Source organism: Chlorocebus sabaeus, chromosome 15 (genome assembly GCF_047675955.1).
Source record: "Chlorocebus sabaeus isolate Y175 chromosome 15, mChlSab1.0.hap1, whole genome shotgun sequence".
NCBI lineage: Eukaryota > Metazoa > Chordata > Mammalia > Primates > Cercopithecidae > Chlorocebus > Chlorocebus sabaeus.
The window spans coordinates 51,577,494-51,597,639 of NC_132918.1; the positions used below are offsets into that span (position 1 = coordinate 51,577,494).

Here is a 20,146-nt window from a genome sequence, read left to right on the forward strand (position 1 = left end):
TCCTAAATGGGATTAGGGGAATGGATAGAAAGGCTGCAATCCAGCCATGTGGCCCAGGGCCAGCCTTGGCTCAAGCCCTTTGATCAAGCCAACATGCCATGGGCCTCCTGGCAAGCTGTGCTCCCAAACAACCACGCCATGTTCCTGCAGCAAGAAAGCCAGAAAAGTGCCTGGCTGGAGCCTCACGTTGGCTGGGAGAACAGAGGAGGCGGAGTTCTCTCAGTGAGAGGTGCTGGGGAGAAAGGGGAGCTTCCTGAGGAAGTGCAGACCCCCTCTCCTGGGGCAGATAGGGAACCAAGTAGAGGAGCCAATGAAGTGGACTCTTTGTCCCCACCTTCCTAGAGCTTCCCCAAGAGCCCATCCTCACTCCTATCACTCCTGCCAGGCTTGCCCTTGCTCACCACAGGCTCAAATGACCTCTCATCTGTCCCTCAAGAAAACCCTATTGAATGAGGTTGTGTCTGAACCTCACTGGGGACTCACTGTAAAGTATTCCGTGCAGGTAAGGGGTTAGTATTTATTAATGATTTTTGATTCTGGGTTTTGCAAAGTGTATTCTAGGAGATATTAGTCCCTAAGATTCCATGAAAAGGTTTATGGTCAAATAAATTTGGAGAACTATATCCCCTTCCTAGAAATTCATAATGAGAATTAGCATTTTTAAAGCTCTGACAAGTCCTCCAGCAAAGACATCCAGTCTGAAACCATGGAATCCCCTTCACCCAGAAGAGTTCCACATCCACAGGATGCTTTGGAAGTAATGAACTGATTCCCAACATGTGCACGCCACTTTTTCAATTATACATGGCAACAATATACTTTAAAACTCTCATTTTCTAAGTGGGATAGTCTCAGTACGTTTTTTCCACAAATGAAAAGTAACTGAATGAATTAGTTTACATATAGTATGAAAGACTCATAGTGGCTGTATTCATTCTACTGATAATTCTTTTTCAAAGAAGATGCATCTGAACTCAAAGTAGTAGAGCTTTAGGGCCCATTGAAAAGCCTGGGCATCTGTTTTGGGCCAGAGCCTTCTTTTCATTCCAGCACTCACTGTGGATAGGATAAGTCAAGCTGCCTCTCTCATTATTTCTGGTCCCTTAGCCTGTTTGAGAACCAAACCATGGCAGGAATGCTTCACTCCAGCACCAACAAGCCTAGTCGGGAATAGAGTAGAAAAGATTAACTTTTAAGACCCATCTGGGGCTTATACTGAGGACAGGGCAGGCCAGTGGGGAGCACTATTGGAACCTCAAAACCCCACCTCCAGGGAGTATCATGAGAGATATTGGGGTTAGCTGTCAACCAGTGGGGCCTGTTCTTGAAAGTTAAAGAAAACCTGTCCTTGAAAGTTAAAAAAAAAAAAAAAAAAAAAAATCCAGGCTCACAAATGGGCAGCATTGCAGGGTGGCTCAAGCTTGGACTTTGGCATCAGCCCTTGCTTTGAACACGGACCTTGTCACTCTCCAGCTGTGTGACTATGCAGCAGTTACTTCCCCTCTCTGAGCCTCCCCTTTCTCATCTGTAAAGTGAGCATTATAGAACCTGCTGCATAGGGAGCCGTAAGGATTGAATAAGACCCTGTGGTACAGTGCCTGAAACAATAGTCAATTCTCTCCCTATACACAGATTCTCCTCCCCAATCCCATGAAAATCATCATGAAGTCATTTCCAAAGGTGAAGATCAAACAGAAGGACTTATTAAAAACACAAATTCCTGCCCCCTCCCCTGCTCCTCTAATCTGGTTCTGAGGTCAGGGACAGGGGTCTGGAATCTGTACTGTTTCAAGCTCCCCAGGTGAGTCCTCTGCAGGTGTTAGCAAGTACACTGGTAAACCCTGCCTCATTCATCCAAAGCATGATCATTTTCAACATATTTACCCACATATGCACACCCACATACTTAAGCAAAAGCCCAAGTCCACCTCCACAGGTGAGTAAAGTCAGTGGTCAAAGGTCATGTGAACCACTCACACATCTTTCTTCTGATGCAGTATTAGGGCCCCTGACTGTGTCCAATGAGTCCTGTAAGAGAAGCGACGTCACCCTCTCTAGAGCAGCTTCATAATGGGGGAGATGTTTAGGCCCTGGATAATGGCAGTGGGTGATGGGAACAGGGTGATGGGAACAGGTGGAGAAGGAACCAGCACAAGCAAAGGTACGAGGCAGCAAAAGGCAAGGAGGGTTGGGGAGAGGTGGGGTGGGGGTTCTTGCCCATGGTGGAAGGCAGGAGGACCAGGATCTGGGGAGCTGTTCTCTCAGGCTCAGGTAGGTCATGAACACTAGTTTGGCCTCAGTCAGTGCACCATGAGAGCTAGATCTTCTCAGGAGAGTGATGTATCTGGGATTCTGTGGCTCAGAAAATGATACCCCAAAGTATGGCACTTTGGTGTGCTGAGTACTTTGAACTAAAGGATATTGGAAGACCTCAGAATCAATCTCAGAACCATGGTCTCTGACTTCCTGCTTCCTAACTCTCACCCTTCATTTCTCCCTCAAAGAAAGTCACAGAAACATAATTCCTTGTCCCCTAGGTGGGTCATAAAAACTGGAACCCCTCCCCCCCAAACCAAGCCATGAACCCTGGAAATACTACTCTCATCTCCTCCTTTCTGTCTAGAAGGTGGCCATAAAGAAATTCTCTGACCTACCCTTATCTGATATTAGATCATAAGACCCTCATTCCGGAGGGGTCCTGCATCATACCCAGAAGGAAGAAATGCTACAAAAGAGAGGCCAAGAAGAACCTGAGCAGACAGGCCTTGCTGGGTTTTCCCATTCAGTCTATTACTACTGGATTATACCCTTTTTGTCCAATACAAAAAGAGTACATGACTGTCCACTCTTCATCAAACCTAAGCATAAAAAGTTTCCCCTGGGTCTTGGGGTCTACATTTTTGAAGTCTCCCATATCACATAAAAGTTTGATTAAATAAATGTGCTATGCTTTTCTCTTGTTAACCTATCTTTTGTTCTAGGAGTGTGGTGGGGAGGAAAGATGTCACTCCTTTTCGTCCCTAGGAGGACATGAACCAGGAATGCACTGCAGTCATTGTTGACAGGACAGATGAAGGTGGGGAGAGGAACCCAGGATCAAGTATTTCAGGGGAGAAGCAGTGAAGGTCCCATATTAGGGATAGGGAGTGGTCACAGGAAGGAAGGGAAGAATAAGAGAGGTGCTTTAAGGAGCTGCCACACTAGGCAGGGCTACACAAAGCTCACAAAGGAGATGAGGGCATAAAGATGGTTGTGGGTGCGGGGACGGGGGAGGACAAATACACACAACACAGCTCAGCAGTGGTAGAGGGAGAGGGGGATGCCAAAGGGAAAATCACGTGTTGGGTTAAGCCTATTGTACATGAGGTGACAGAGCAATGACTGCAAAGGCCAGCACGCTCTGTCTCCCTCAACCACTGCCACCCTCCAATGGCTAATTGTTACCCCCTTCAAGAGTCCAGCTGCTGCTGCTGCTGGCTGAAAAGGGAGGGAGGTCTTGGCTGGGGCCAGAGCTGATGAAGCAGTGACTGCCAGTTTTAAGGCTGGGAGATGATGATGTCACAAGGGATAAGGGGAGCAAGAGAAGGGATGGGAGGGAAGAATGAGGGAGAAGAGAAAGGAGGAAGGAGGGGAAGAGAGAATGTTGTGGGGAGAGGAAAGGAAACAGGGGAGAGGTGAAGAGGAAGGGATGAAGGGGTAGAGGAGGAGAGAAGATGGGAAAGGAGGGGGAAGGGTAGGAGGAAAGGGAAGTGAAGAGGAAGGTAGAGGAACGATAGAGGGAAGAGGAAGGGAGAGAAGAGAGAAAGAGAAAGGAGAAAAGAGCAGAGGAGGAGGAAAGAATGGGAAAGAGAAAAGCAGGGAAGAGGATAAGGCAAAGGGAGAAGAAAGAAGAGGAGAGGGAAGAGGAGGGAGAAAGACTGGAACAAGTAAGAAGAGGGGAGAGAAAGAAGAGAAGCTTGGCAAGAACACCTGCTCCTCACCAGCAAGGACTGAAAAGAGGAGCAGATGGGAGCTATGTCTTGACTACCCAGGGTTCACAGACCACAGTCAGAGCAATAGCAACTGAGACACACCCCAGGGGCTTTCTGTAGCCTCTGTTGTTTTCTTCTCCAAAGCACAGGAAGATTCATTTTAGAACAATTAGGCAATTAAAGCAGAGCTAGTGCACCCACAGGAGGCTCATTCTGGGCCCTCAACTGGTCTTCAAGGCAAGGAATAGATCCAGGTTGTAGGAGTAATCCTTTGTTAAGCACCTCCTCTGTCCTTATTTGAGCTCTTTCCAGGACTAGGATGTAGGTGCCCATTCAGACCAGGTGAAATACTCAGCCAAAGTCCCATATTTGGTAAGTAGCAGAGGCAGAATCTGAACCCAGGGGTTCTGTCTCCAGAGCACTAAGGCCCTCCACACAGGAGGCAACCCCTGACAGGGACAGGGCAATCCTTCCCCCAGCAATCTCCAGACCCCTGGCATCTTCAGAGACCTCTAATCCCATTTCTTCCCAATCATTTGAAACCAAGTGTGTTAGACAGTTTTTGCATTGCTATAAGTACCTGAGACTGGGCAATTTATAAAGAAAAGAGGTTTAATTGACTCACAGTTCTGCAGGCTGTACAAGTATGGCTCTGGCATCTGCCTCCAATAAGGGCCTCAGGCAGCTTACAATCATTGCACAAGGCAAAGGGGGAGCCAGTGATGTCACATGGTGAGAAGGGGAGCAAGAAAGAGTCAGGGGGAGGTTCTGGGCTCTTTTAAACAACCAGATCTCACAAAAACTAACCAAGTGAGAACTCACTTATCACCAAGGGGATGGCACTAAACCATTCATAATGAATCCATCCCCATGATCCAATTACCTCCCACCAGACCCTACATCCAACATTGGGAATCACGCTTCGACATGAAATTGGTGGGGTGGGGGTGGTGGGGACAAACATCCAAACCATATCCCCAAACTTTATTTTTCTGAAATTAGCATTCACTTTAGGTCTCCTTTGAGACCAATGCCACTGCAGACAGGTGATCATCGAAAGTCACTTGTTTGCATTTTCCCTTCCTGGAGCGGAGTGGTGGGGAGAAGTAGGTCCCACCTCTGTGCAGAGCCTCACAGAGCTGACAGAAGGACTGGCCTCCTGGAGCTAATTCTTCCACTTAAATCTGCTCTTTTCATTCATGATTTGTGATTGGTTAGAAGGGCAGGGATTGGGGAAATTTAATTTTGGCTCCCTGATTACACTTGTTGTGTAGACAGATACAATTAGAATTTGGGGCTTAAGAAAATGAAATAGAAATGAACTAGACAGAATTTTCAAGAACTTTAAACATTTGATCACTACTTTTCTGGGGCTGGTGCTCACTGTAATTGCTCCTCATGCTTCTGGCTTGCTAAAGCTACAGAAAGCAAGGGAGGGCCAGAGGAAAGCCTGTAAAAGACGAACAAAATCCCACCTTTGGGGAATATTACAATGGGAAACGTACTCAGCCAAAAAAGAGCTTCCTAAGATCCTATCATGGGTCAGGTGCTGTGTCAGAGGTTAGGAACACAGAATGTATGTGTCTGAGTCCCACCACAGAAACAGAAACCATGCTAGGTATTTCACACAGAGGAATTTAGTACAGGGAACAGGTTACACAGAAGATGGAAAGCTGAGGAGCCAAATAGGAGATGGTGAAGCAAGTCAGAACTTAACAACATCAGAAAGCTGCCAATTACTAGATAGAGGGACACAAGGGGGAACGTGGTGTTTTCAGAACCCAGAAGCCAGGTCTGCCAGGCAGGGCTGGATCATACAGAGGAGCAATCAGGGAGACACAGCCATTACCAAAAAACCCTGAAAGAGAAGAGGGAAGAAGAGACAGAGGAGCATCCTGGCTTCTCCTTTATTCCCACTTTTTCATCTCCCATCAGTGCTCCCCTTGGTAGAAACTAGCCAGAAGCCTGCCACTGCCTGGGGATCCTGGAAAATGTAGTTTCGGGCAGTGCAGAGCAGAAAGGGGAAGGGAGAGGAAGGCATCTGACAGCAAACAGGCATGGAGAAGCACACAGGCAAGTGGCCCCAACCCCTGTCCTCAGGAAGCTCCTGGTCAGCCCATCACAAGGATGCATGAGAGGGAGCATGCGGGAGGCTGTAGGAGCCCAGAGGAGTGGCTTGCAGCTGAACCTGAGTGGTAAGGTTTCCCATCAGCACTATCGCCTGACCTGAGGTTTAAGGACTAAATGTGATTTGGAAAGGTCACCTCTGAAGTAAAGGGAAGAGGGGAAGGGGCCACCACAGCTAACACCTCCCTCCTTGTACCCTGAGGCATGCCAGGTACTTTACAGGCATACATGATCTCTCTGAATCCTCAATACAGCCTTACACAGTGATATGAGTCTCACTGTACAAATGAGACTGATGCTTAGCAGTGTAAGATAAAAATGCCCAGGAGACAGGCAGGACATCAGGGTTGGAGTTGAAATGCAGTTTCATGGAGTCCAGGCTCTTGCTGGCCTCTCCCTGTGCAAGGGGCTGCCTTACTGTTATCACCCATCAGTCTTTGGGCAAATGTGACCTTTCCAAATGCAGACAAACCTTAATCCAAATCTTAAAGGACAATGAAGTTAATAAGAGAAAGCACTTATTGAATTGGAACAAAAGACTATTTTATTAGCCTAATTACTTTTAACTCCTATTAAGTGTTTCAAAGCTCAATGGAAGTGGTTACTTTTATTAAGGTTCATTGTTTTAAGCTTAAAAAGCAATGTTTTCAGACTTAAAACTTCTCAAGAGCCCAGGTCCTTGGCCTCATTGCAGAACCCCTGGCCTGGGCAAGCCGGGGGTGTCACCTATCTGTGGCCAGGTGTGAGTGTGAGCACACAGGGACTCTGAGCCTCCTCTTTACAGTGCGCCTCACACTTGCAATTATTTAATGATCTGTAACTATTGTTAATTGCTGTTCCCATCCTCCCGGGTCAGAAACTCCCCAAGGGCTGAGGCAGCCCTTGCGTCCTGTTCTCCTTCCTGGTGTCTCTGTCCTTTGCCCGTCAGCAACACTCACAGTTAGCCAGCCTATTTATCAAGTACATGTCAGTGCCAGCGCCTGTGACAGATGCCAGACATTTCTTTCATCCACCTACTCATTCAAGGAGCATTTATTGATCATCTAGTATGAACCAGCACCAGTGGCCAGGCATTGAGGAAATCATTGGTAAGTAAAAGAGGCAAGTTACCTCTCAATATAGATTTTGTTTTTAAACCTCACAGTCTTGCAGGTGTCATTGTCCTCATTTTATAAACAAGAAGAGTAAAGTTCAAACATGGTGAGCAGGTAGTTCAAAACCACACCCCTAAGAAGTGACAGGGCCAAGACTCATCTCTTCCCTACTCAGCAGTTCCTCTCCTCCTTGCTGGGTGGGGTGGCAGGCAGAGGGAGAACCTGCAAATTACCTGGAGAAATTGGAAGACCCAAAGTCAATGGTTTACGTGTTTCTCATTAAAATAAAAGAGTTCCCTGCAATCCACTAGCCACAGAGGAATGATATTCTATTTGTAACATGCTCTACACAGTGCCTGGCATGTAAAAGTCACCCAATAAATTGTGGTTGAAACAATAGTCTATCATTACTCTCTTGTTTCAAACCAAAATGGGACCATATTGTTCGAGTGCAGTGGTTCTCAACCAGGGACCATTTTGCCCCCCAGAGGACATTCAGCAATGTCTGGAGACATCTTCAGTTGTCAAAACTGGGGGTGGGGTGCTACTGGCATCTAGTAGGTAAAGGCCAGGGAGGCTGCTAGATATCCTACAACATGCAGGACAGCCCCAAATGTCACTATTGCAGAGAATGAGAAGCTGGTATTATGGAGACTTTTCCTGGGTTGTTGATTATTCTTTGATAACATTAATTCAGTGGACACAGAGTGATTGACCACATGGCTGATGACTTCCTGGAATACATTAGTTAAAAAGTCTTTTTTTTTTTTTTGGCCTTATAATCCAAGTATAGGATTAATCTTACCTCATCTTAAAAGACTTCCAGACAGTTGCAGCTAAGAGATTTCCGCCTCCAAGGGCTTTGGGTGTTGCCACTGTTTGGCTCTTTCCACTCCCCTGGGTCGTAGTGACTTTCAGGGAGCCTAGAAGAGCTGGACAAAACCTGCTTCTTTGCAAAAAGAGTCAGGGTTCCAAATATTTTGTTACAATTTTTTAAAGATCACTCTCTCAAAGTTCTTTCTCTCCCATATCACAGACCTGGAGGCCCTTTCTTAGCCCCATTGTGACCTTTGGGGAATGTTAATGCATTTCTAGCTTATGGAAACCCCGGAAGCCAGTGTCGTGTGACATGAGCCCAGCCGGATTAGAATGATTTCAAATCTTTTTAGGATTAAAGAACAATGGCCTTGTCAGAAATGTCAGGATAATTAGAAAAAATAGTGCTGCTTTCCCTAATTAGGATGAGGTTCTGGGGGCTGTAAAGGCATCAGCCAGGAAGCAGCTCCATTTTCTCTAAAACATGAGGCCATGGAAGACCTACAGGGTCAAGACTCTCACCCCTGATACTCCACCTTGGCCAGAACTGGGAGTCCTCAGTTTATCGTCTGTCAATTACACCTCAATAAAGCTTTTTTTAAAAATGTTTTAAGTCAGGACTATGAGGGGAACCTGGTTATCTCTGGCTAGAGGGATAAGGAGTTCAATAAAAGTCACAGAACTAAAGCCATGAAAGCCTCAGTGGTCCTCTGACCCTACTCCTCTCTGTGAGAAGCCAGAGAAGAGACTTGCTAAGATTACTTAGTGATGGGGGAAGCTGGGACTCAAATTCAGATTTTCCTCTCTGGCATTCCTGACCTCTTTCCAATGACAATGAGGTCTAAGGAAAATAGCCACCACACTGAAAGCCATGCTGCCCTCTCTCAGGCTCGCATGCTTTCCAAACCGGGAGACATTATGAAGCACTGCACTGGGTTCAGGGTAACTAAAAGGACCATCTTACATTTATGAAGTGTCTGTCAGTTGTTATGGCACTTTCATATTTGTTATCTTATGTAATCTTTATAAGAACCAGGATGGAAAGGTAGTATCAAAATCTCAAAGGCTGATGAGGAAACCGAGGCACAAAAAGGTTAATTTGATTTTCCCTGGTCCAGGTGGCTAACAGTGGAGCTGGAACCTCAACACTGTTTGCCCAACCCTAGTCCCCAGACCTTCTCCCGCTCCTTTGGGTGTCACATCTATTGCCTGAATTCCAAGCTTCCTTTTGAGAAAGCCCCCACTGGTGGTCATGTGGAGGTTGAATCGTATCCCATCTGGCCTATGTCTCAGTATCCAGGGCCCAGGATCTGTGTGCAGGGCTGAGGGGCCATGGATCCTCACTAGGAGTCTCAGCTTTGACACCGAGTCATGTTTTGAAAGTACATATATAGTAATAAAGGTAACCATTTTTGAGTACTTACTGTATGTCAGGCACAGAGTTAGACCCCTCCCATGCATTTGCCCATTTAGTCCTCACAATAACTCAGTGGGGTAGGTACCGTTCTTATTCCCATTTTACATCAGCAGCTCTCTGATGCTCAGAACACCCAAGAACCTGTCCACATTTCCCAGCTGTGGAGCAGCAGAGCCTGCAATAAACACAGATCGGAAAGCCCCCCTTGCTTTATGCAAGTGCTGGTTAATGTCCTACAATAGGACTGTTATGAGCATCACATTTCACAGTGCAGGAGGGAAGAGCGTTGACTAATAGGTCTTTCTCAGGAATTCCATGTCAGGTAAGCTTTTGTTTGTTAAGCATTCACAGGATGCAGAGCCCTCTCCAGGCTCTGAGATCTGAGCTGCCCCCAAGTCAGAAGTAGAGGCCCAGTGTCCTTTGAAATCCTGATTCTACTCAGCTCCTTTTTTCTGAGCTCCAGGATGTGAAAATGATACATGTGGGAATAGTGGGCTCTACTGTATTCAGGCTTGTGTTCTCTTTATGGGTGGGCAATGTGTGGGCATGAGGCCAGGAGGGAATGATGCCAAAGAAAACTGAGGTTCTTGTATGCCCTGGAGATGGGCTCTGGGTGGGTGAGCAGGTCAGACCATGAGAAGAGGCACTTGAAAACAAAGAAGAGGGCGAAGGGTTTTTAGGTTCTGCCCCCATCATGGCTTTCTGGATGCCAGGAGGAATTATTGGTGAGCATCCAGCTGGACCCCAATCAGCGATGCTGCTGACTTTCTGGAACCTGCCGTTTTGCTCCTGTTCACTTGTCTTTCATTTTTTGCCGTCCATCACTCTGCTGTAAAAAGAGACCTCTAACGGACTGCACAATGACATCCTGCTCAAGCGGTCTCCCAGCCCTGCCCTGCCTCTCCCCTGCAATATTTCCTCAGATGCAGAGGCCAAGGCAGGCCATCCTCACGCCTGAGAAATCACTGAAAGGGGAATCTGGCTGAGCCCCCAGCTCCCAACCACAACCGTTTCCCTCCCTGCTTTCAACTCTGCTAAATAAGAAAGCCGGCTCAGGCATGGTATGAGGGATACTATTGTGTCCTGCCTCTCAGAAGCAATGGGCACCACTTTACAAACCAGTTGGCATGACGACTGAGCCAGGAGGATGCTTTCAAAATGAGCAATTTAACATAAAATGATCCTTGCATTTTTAACTGAATGTCACATTCCCGTAATTGTAGGACAGCTAATTGGGTAATTGTTCAAAATGTCTTATTTCTGTTCTCATTCCACTGAATGTGTATACATGCGAGCACACACACACATACACACAGTCACACTCACGATGGGCTATGTTACTAATGCCATGGTTACCGATGACCAAAATCATGAAGAGTTTGGCCTCAATGCTGGACAATTTGGTGGCTATTGATTCACCAGCGTCATCACTACCTAATTTTGTTCAACCCAAGACACAGGCCCTTGTTCATTCCCCTCCTCTCATACAGAGGATGCTTGTGACTTTCAAGACGTCAAACCTGTACTCTCACACACCCACTCCAACAGAGGGAAATCTGCCTGATCAGGGGACTCTGACTTAGGAAAGTTATGGCACGGCTCTGTCTACGTTTTTGAATTCTGAAGCCCCAGCCTAAGCATATGTCTAGAGTTTATTGTATATCCATCTTTTTTTCAACATTAACTCTGTGAAAAGCACACGTGTTGTCATCTGAGACAAAACTGCCTGTTTATTTGTTCTGATTTAATCCTGGATTCTGTGGCATCCATGCTTGGTGCCTGAACTGAAACCCAGGTTTTGAATTCACTGCTTTGGTATACTAGTTGCCACAAAATATTTTTTGTTGTAAACATTGCTTCTGAAACTGTAATCTGGTGAGCAATTCGGTTTTGCTGGGTTCCTATGTTAAACTGACTTTAGAGAGAAGGTATCCACCATACTCAGGACAGACTGTCCCTCCGAAAAGAGCATGGAGGACTAGTTAACTCATCTTATTTTAAATTCAAATTGCTGCTCTGAATAAACTAGAAGTAACCACATGTGCTCAACTTGTGTTTCAGCCTGGGGCAGCAGACTGAGTCTGCTGTTTAATTGTGCTGAGATCCAGAGATGAAAAGCTGGTAACCAACAGTCTGTCACTGAGAGGGGGTAATGGAAACCCCCCTCCATCTCAGATAACAGACACCATTCTGACCTTTTATTGCTGATTGCGAGCCTTTTGAGTGCAAAGCCTTCTCTTTTGTTCTGATTTTCTGACAACTGTTTAATCATGTTCTGTTCATAGAAATTACAGTAAAATACTCTTATTTCTCACATGTCAAACAAGATAATGCACATGGAAAAGCAAGTTCTGGAAACGAATAATAAAATCCTAAGCCTCCCAGCAGCAGTGAGATCCCGAAGTGTGCTGAAGGCTAGGTGTGTAGGTACAGGCTGGGAGCCATAGAAGACATTCATCCTGCCACAGATATTTCCAAATACATTTGCCCTCAACCCAAGGTCCAATCATCAATAAAATAAAAGTCCAATTTTAACAGCACAATGGAAAAACTTTGAGTAGAGAACTGACATTTATTATCTTTAACGTACATTATTTTATCTGATCCCTACCATGGCCCTATAATGTATGTTCCATTAACTCCATTTTATGGACAAGAGAATCAAGGCTAGGGACGAGAGACAATTCCCCGAGGCTGCCTGGTCAATAAGCTGCTGGGTGCTGACTCTCAGGGCCCCATTCTGATTTTCAAAACATTTCAACTGCCACAACTCCAGTGTCCCATCGGCTGCCTTCTCAGCTGGCCATAGGTCACTTCAGGCCAAGCAGCTGTTCCTGAGACGACCTCAGGGGTCGTGGCTGAAGAACTGTCCTAAGGACAGGCAAAGTGTTTGGCCACTCACTAAGAAGCAAACATAACCCAGTCTCCTTTCTTCTGGGTCTTCCTCATCCCACAGTGCTTCAGGTACCTCAAAAGCCTCTTGGCTCAAGGAAGGCAGATAGATAAGCTTTTTTCTTTTTTTTTAGAGAGGGCAAAGCATTTTTGTTGTTTTAAATAAAAGTGATACATATTTGATGTAAAAGATAAACTTCAATGCAATACAGAGAAGTGCAGAGAATGGCAAAAAATGAGAACATTGGTAACATCTTGGCAGACACCCCGTTGGGCACTTTTCTGAACATAAGCACGTGATCATAGGTGTGCAGAAGAGCCTCAGGAGGGTCTTCCCTTTCATGCTGTTCCATAACCTAATTATTCTCACTCAGAATTAGAAAGTGCAGGTATAATTCCTTCTTTTTTCAACACCGTGTGGTATTCCACTTTTTAAATTACCAACCAATCCCTGACTGTTTACATTATTTTTGCTAACTATTACAAACAACAGTGGAACAAACATCCTTAAAAATAGATGGGTTTTGTCTGTTTGTTTCTTGTATATCTTGATTATCTCCCTAACCATTAATTCCCAAAAGCAGTGAGTTAACCAAAAATCTAAGACCTTCTCTTTCTTTTCTTTTTCTTTCATTGCCACAAAAACTGGGACAAAAACCAGCTGCCTCAAAATGGCCAGAGGAGATTTTCTCCTATTCCTTGGGGGAGTTCTTCATCTATTCCTTACCTTCTACATATTGCTTGCTTTCATATTTGTGATATATACCTTTTTATTTTGCTCATTATAATGTAGGTGGCTCTGAAAAAACTTTCTTTATGGACTCCATCCTACTGTTCCTAAAGCCTGTTTGTCTTCTCCAAGTTCTAGAGGCTGGGGTAATTCAAGTCTATCCAATTTTTTGTAGCCTCAGGGTGCAGTAGGGAGGAGAAGAACTCATTTGTAAGTGACATGAAGCCTGAAAGACTTTGCCTCTCTCTCTACTGGGATTTTAATAGAGTCCACAGGCAGCTCCCCCGAGGCTTATAAGGGTCCCTCCACTCAAGAAAAGAACCCGAGGACCGGTGAGACCTATACCCACTGAGGCCTTTCTAGGATAGTTAGGGGCTTTTATTTAAGGCTTTTTGTTTTGTTTTGTTTTTTAATTTTCTACAGAATGCCTGTTCATTACCTACTGTTGCCAGATTTAGCCATCATCATCAATATTATCATCATCTTCATCCCAGGACTCCCAGTTACATTTGAATTTCAGAAAGACAAAAAAAATTTTAGTATAGGTATGTCCCAAATGTTGCATAAGGCATCCCCTAAATACTTACTCATTGTTTATCTGAAATTCAAATTTGACTACATATCCTGTATCTAAGCTGGCAGTCTTACCTCAGTTCCTTTGTCTCCAGATTAGGACATAGTCATGTGAATTCTCAGAAGTTTTTTCACTTACCTTCTTCCATCGGAATAGCTTACTGGAAACTTTTATGGGTCATGGTAAGTCAAGCTAGACTTCATTTTGTTATTCGATCACCACTTTTTGAACTTCATAGCATGAAGTTGTACCCCTTTCCTTGACTAGCAGCTGCTGGGGTGAGGGGTGAGGGTGGGGCTAGAGGACAGGAGCTGGTTTAATTTTTTTTATTGTTTAAATTCTTTAATTAAGTACTCCTGAAGGGCAAATGTGCAATCTAACTTCATTCTCTATCCAAAGCTCAGAAACCCCACTATGTATTGGAGTTTTTTGAAAATGTAATAGGGAGATCTAATCCATAACCCCGAACAAATCTCCTTGAAAATCTATTTTCTCTTCTTCCTAAATCTCATATACCCCACTCTCACTGATGCCTTTCACTAGCTAATGGCCCTCAAAATTCTCTCTACTCCCAGCCATCTCGACATTTTCTCCTCTCATCTCCTCCCTTCCTTCTCTTAAATCTTTATTCTACAGACTGACTTCCTTCCCTAGAGGCTAAGTTCTTCCTCTCTTTCTTCTTTCTTTTCTACTCTCTTGTCCTTCTCTACTCAATTAGTTCTGCAGAAACAACTTCAAACTTGCCTGGTGTGGGGTAGGGTAGAGAGGAATTGAGGTAGGGATAGAATTGAAGCAGGTGGAAAATTGGTGGGTATTCTCATTGGTGGACTGAGGGAGGGAAATGTCTTTGAAATCTTTTATGTTAATAATTGATCATTGATATCCCATCTCATAGCTCAGTGGTGGATTTCACAGTTAAAGGGTTCAAAGTCACATAGCTAGTCAGGGGCATAGCTTAAACCCAGATCTTTGGATTCCAAAGCCTGGGCACCTTTTATTTCATGATGCTGCTTTTCTCTCATTTTAGACATACATTGTAGTAGAGATATTAATTTAACATTCACTACCTAATGGCAGGTGCAGTGGTCATGGTGATGGATTCCCCAACATCTAATTCCTCCCTCTAGTATTAATTTGCTAGGGTTGTCATAACAAAGTACCACAAAGTGGGTGGCTTAAACAATAGCACTGTATGGTCTCACAGTTCTAGAAGACAGACGTCCAAGATCAAGGTGTTGGCAGGATTGGTTCCTTCTAAGGACTGCAAGGGAAAATCTGTTCCATGCTACTTTCCGGGATTTGTCATTCCTTGGCTTCTGCTGCATCACCCCAAACCCTGCCTTCATGTTCCCTGTTCTCCCTGAGTGAGTCTCTGAATTTGCCCTCTGTATAATGACACCAGTCACAGTAGATTAGGGGTCCACCCTACCTCATTATGACCTCATCTTAACTAATAACAACTGCAATTAGTCTATTTCTGATGAAGCTCACATTCTGAGGTACTGGGGGTTAGGACCTGCAATATGAATTTTGTGGAAGGAAACAATTCAATCCATAGCAACCACAAGAGATTGACATAAACCAATTATGTTCTTCCCTTCTTGCTAGTCACTGGTTTAGAAGTGGGCATGTAATTTAGGAATAACCAATGAGATGTGAGTGGAAGTCTTCCAGAATCTCATAGGAAAGGCTTCCTGGGTCCTAAAGAGTCACACGAATAGGCTTCTTTCTCGAAGCACTGTCAAGTCTGGGTGTGATATCTAGAACTGCTACAGCCATAAGGTCCCTATCCTCAGGATAAACCAACACAGAGACGCACATAGAACAGAGAGAATCACAGAGCAGCCAAGTCCCCCGATAATGTTTTCCAGATGCCGCCACCTGTGGAATTCCTATCATGTTAACTAATATGTTTTCCTATTTCTTAAGCCAATCTGAGTCAGAATCTTCTGTTACCTGTGACCAAAAGCATTCTAAGTGATATTAACTAAAAAGACACTACTAAGTAGGTAAAGTATAAATATTGTTCAAAATTCATTCAGCCCATCAGCTTTAAAATGATACAAATCATAATGATTGGCATTATTTCGAATTTAGTACATGAAGTGAGACCAATTAACATATTATGCGATACCATTTTAAATTTTCTTAACTCGAATTTGCAACAACAGAAAAAGCACAGTTGTTTTCTAACTCAAGTATGCATCAACCTCACCTAGGGGGCTTATTGAAACAAATTACTGAGCCTCACCTATAGAGTTTCTGATTTAGGAGATCCAAGGTGAAGCCTGAGAATTTCCATTTCTAACCAGTTTCCACATACTGCTGGTCAGCATACTACATTTTGAGAACTTCTGTGATACTAAAATAAACCTTTGTGTAGCCAAAACAGCCTGGGATATGAGATCCTTGTCTGTGTGCAGGGTCTTAAAAACAACTGTAAAAATCATCATCATTATGGCGTATCCGCCACATACAGACCACTGCACTGAATGTTCTGCATTCCTTTAGTCACTTGTCACACTGACTCCTTGAGGTGGGTTTACCAATCTCCTATAGATGGGGAAACTGAGGCACAAGAGCTAAGTTACTCATCTAAGGGAAAGAACCATGATCCAGTCCCAGGCCTGTGTGACTATTGGTCTTTTTGCAAAATATTTTCCCATCAGAGACAAAATACTGGTCTAGCTAGAACTCGGGTTTACGCAGCAGGACAACTGGGAAATTACTGTGTGCCACAGCTTGAAGAAAAAGGGCATCTCTGCCTGAAATCAATCACCCTCAGCCTGGGAAGCGAGTGGCTCTTTGCTGGCTCCTTCCCCTGGGGCAACTCAGTCTCCTGCTGGAAGAATCTGCCTTGGAGGAGGAGGCTATAGGGCTGACAGCGGTGCTCTGCCATTTCCTCCCCCACACAGTGGGTGCTGCTGGCCCATGCTGCCAGCCACGCCCTATGCCTGCTGATCCTGCTTTGCCTCTCGCTGCCATACAAGTCAGGGCTGGCACCTCATTTTCCACTGCAGAGACAAGGCATTGCCTCCTGGAGGCCAGAGGGAAGAGGGGAAGAAATCCAGGGAAGCAGACCCTGTCAGTGTCCGGTGAGTCCCAGGATCTGAACCACTCCCTGAATGGGCAGTTTATTCTCATGTGAAATATCTTAATCATCACAAGGAATACAGACAAGGAAGGCAAGTCCATACTGGATTCCTCACTCAGCAAAACAACCCCAATTGTGCAACTCCTCCAAGAAGGCAGCTGAGAAGTTACTTCTTCTTCTTGTTGTTTTCATTGCTCTGGCATTTGAGCCTGACAGAAATCATAAGACATTATTCCTTGAAGAAGCTGGGATATGGCAACAGGTCACTATTCACTGGAAGCTATTGATAAACCTGATGTGCCAGGGGAGAGCAGAGATTGGCACCTCTGGCTAAGAACATCCGGGGACTAGACCCTGAGAAATGATTTTCCTTCAAGAAAGGACAGTGCCCCCACCCACCACACAAAACTTTGCTGGGTAGGGGGTTGTGCAGGGAGGTAGGGGGAACAGAAAACACCTTGACTTCATCATCTTTCTCCTCCCAATACACTCTTCCCTAAGGCCCTCTTTCCACTGAGGAACGGACCACAGACCCAGGCCCAAGGGTCTTAGAGGATCTTCCTCCTCCCACAAACTTTCATATGCAACTGCTTGTTGAACTCTGCTGATTTGTCATTTCTGGGTGGGAGTCCTTGAATGAACGAGCTGAAATTGGTACCCATAGCAATCCTCTGACCCAAGCTCTTCACTTTAAAGAAGACTCCCAGGAAAGGAAGTTAACTTGCCCAAGCATGAAATGGTTACGGCTAAAGTATGCCAAAGAAAGACCCCACTGAGGACTGGTGCTGGGAAGAAGCTGGCTAGGGGACACATCTGACCCAGCTTAGGTTTGTGCCTACATTTCCTAAAGAAGTGAGGTAGAGGGGAGGAGCAAGACACATGTCAATGAGGGTCAAGGTGAAGAAACCAACTGGGAAGGAAATTAATCTACATAGAGTTCTACTTCAGTTCTGGGAGCTGAAAGTTCAGCTTTAGTCACTTGTCAGTACTGTAAGCTCAGCTTACCTCTCACTCTCCTCAGGACCAGATTTTTACCCCTATTTTACTAATGAGAAAATTGAAGCCCATAGAGGTTAAGTAATTTGCCCAATAATACATAGTTTATACCCAACAGAGCCAGAATGAAAAGCCAGGTATCAGTTCAATTCTCTTATGTTCACACCTCCTTCTCTAATCAAATCCCAACCCCAACCCCAATAAGGTCAAGCCAGGATAACCAAACCAACCTCCTACCAGGTACCGCACCTTGAAAATCTTTGCAAATCAGGCCACCTCTATATCACCACTAGATTGTTTTTCTCAGAACCCCCTTATTTAAAGTAGTCACAATGTTGTATAGGTAGAAGTATGTAATATGTAGACTTTCGTGTCTGCCTTCTTTCACTTACCATAATGTTTTTGATAGTCCTCCATGATTTTGTTCACTCCTTTTTTTTTAACTGAGTAGCATTGCATTGTACAGACATAGTATAGTTTGTTTATCCATTCACCAGATGATGGGCATTTGTGTTGCCTCAAAGCTTTTGGTTATTATGAATAAAGCTTCTATAAACATTCCCATCCAAGTCTCTGTGGACATATATTTTCACTTCTCTTGAGTAAGTACTTAGAAGTGGAATTGCTAAAAATTACATTAAGTATATGCTTAACTTTATAAGAAACGGCCGAACTGTTTACCAAAGTGGCCTTACTATTTTACATTCCTGCCAACAGTGTATGAAAGTTCCAGCTGCTCCACATCTTTGCCAACACTTGGTCTTGTCTTTTAAATTTTAGTCATCTAATGAATATGTGGTGATGTTTCATTGTGGGTTTTTTGTTGTTGTTGTTGTTTTGTTTTTTGTTTTGTTTTGTTTTGAGATGGAGTCTCTCTCTGTCGCCCAGGCTGGAGTGCAGTGGCGTGATCTCAGCTCACTGCAACCTCTGCCTCCCAGGTTGAAGCAATTCTCCTGCCTCAGCCTCCTGAGTAGCTGGGACTACAGGTGTGTGCCGCCACACCTGGCTAATTTTTGCGTTTTTAGTAGACAGGGTTTCACCATGTTTGCCAGGTTGTTCTCAAACTCCTGAACTCAGGTGATCTGCCCACTTTGGCTTCCCAAAGTGCTGGGATTACAGGCGTGAATCACTGCACCCAGCCTTCATTGTGGTTCTAACTAATGATGTTGAGCAATTTTTTATGTATTTGCCATCTGAATATGTTCTTTAATGAAGTGTCTGTTCAAACCTTTTACCCCCATTTTTTAATTTGGGTTGCCTTCTTATTACTGAGTTGTAAGAATTCTTTCATATATTCTAAATATAAGTTCTTTGTTGGACGTATGTTTTGCAAACATCTTCTACCAGTCTAGAGCTTGCCTTCTTATTTTCTTAATGATGACTTTTGAAGACATTGTATTTTGATGAAGTCCAATTTAATAAATATTTTATTTTATAATTCATCCTTTTTGTATCCTATTGAAGAAATCTTTGTCTAACCCAAGATCACTAAGACTTTTTCCTATCGTTTCTTCTGTAAGCTTTACAGTTGGCTCTTACATTTAGGTCTATGATCTATTTAATTTTTATATGTTGTGTGACAAAAAGATCAAGTTTTATACTTTTGCATAAAGATCTCCAATTACCAACCCTTCTATTTTTTGAGGCTCCTCATACGCTTTAAAAACAAAGTAAGTTATGCCAAAACAGAATTTTTAAATATTGTGACATACTTTAAATGGTCACAGTTAATACATTAATTCTCTTAACCCAAAATTATGAAGGTACGCTGATTGTATGTACAATCTCTTTCTTTTTCTTTTTTTTTTTTTTTTTTTTTTTTTTTTGAGAGGGAGTCTCTCTCTGTCGCCCAGGCTGGAGTGCAGTGGCCAGATCTCAGCTCACTGCAAACTCCGCCTCCCAGGTTCACGCCATTCTCCTGCCTCAGCCTCCCGAGTAGCTGGGACTACAGGCGCCCGCCACCTCGCCCGGCTAGTTTTTTGTATTTTTTAGTAGAGACGGGGTTTCACCGTGTTAGCCAGGATGGTCTCCATCTCCTGACCTCGTGATCCACCCGTCTCGGCCTCCCAAAGTGCTGGGATTACAGGCTTGAGCCACCGCGCCCGGCCTGTATGTACAATCTCATTATCTTACCATTTTTGGAGACAGAACCCACCCCCACCTACCCTGCAAGATCCCCAACTCTGCTTTCTTGAGGTCTGCATTCTCCAGTAGGGCTGAATCGCCTGCAGGGGCTCCCAAGATGGCCCTTGGTACTTAACACAACAACTACTGCTTGTGGTCGGCTTACTGCTTTACATGTTGGTGTTACACACATAAGTATTATATAACATGTACAAATATAGCATATGATTCTCACAACAAACAACATATTACTATCCTTATTTTACAGTTGAGGAAACTAGGCCCAGAAGTTTTAAGTGCCTTACCCAAGA

General features: G+C 44.4%; 1 long non-coding RNA gene across 1 annotated transcript in view; it reads right to left on the reverse strand.

Moving 5' to 3' along the window:
- Positions 1-7,115: 7,115 nt before the first annotated feature.
- The window catches only part of LOC140713483 (uncharacterized), a 55,469-nt gene continuing 42,438 nt past the window's right edge, over positions 7,116-20,146 (reverse strand). Inside the window, exon 4 of the long non-coding RNA XR_012095576.1 lies at positions 7,116-7,425. This is a non-coding gene — a long non-coding RNA (uncharacterized lncRNA). The remainder of the gene's footprint in view (positions 7,426-20,146) is intronic.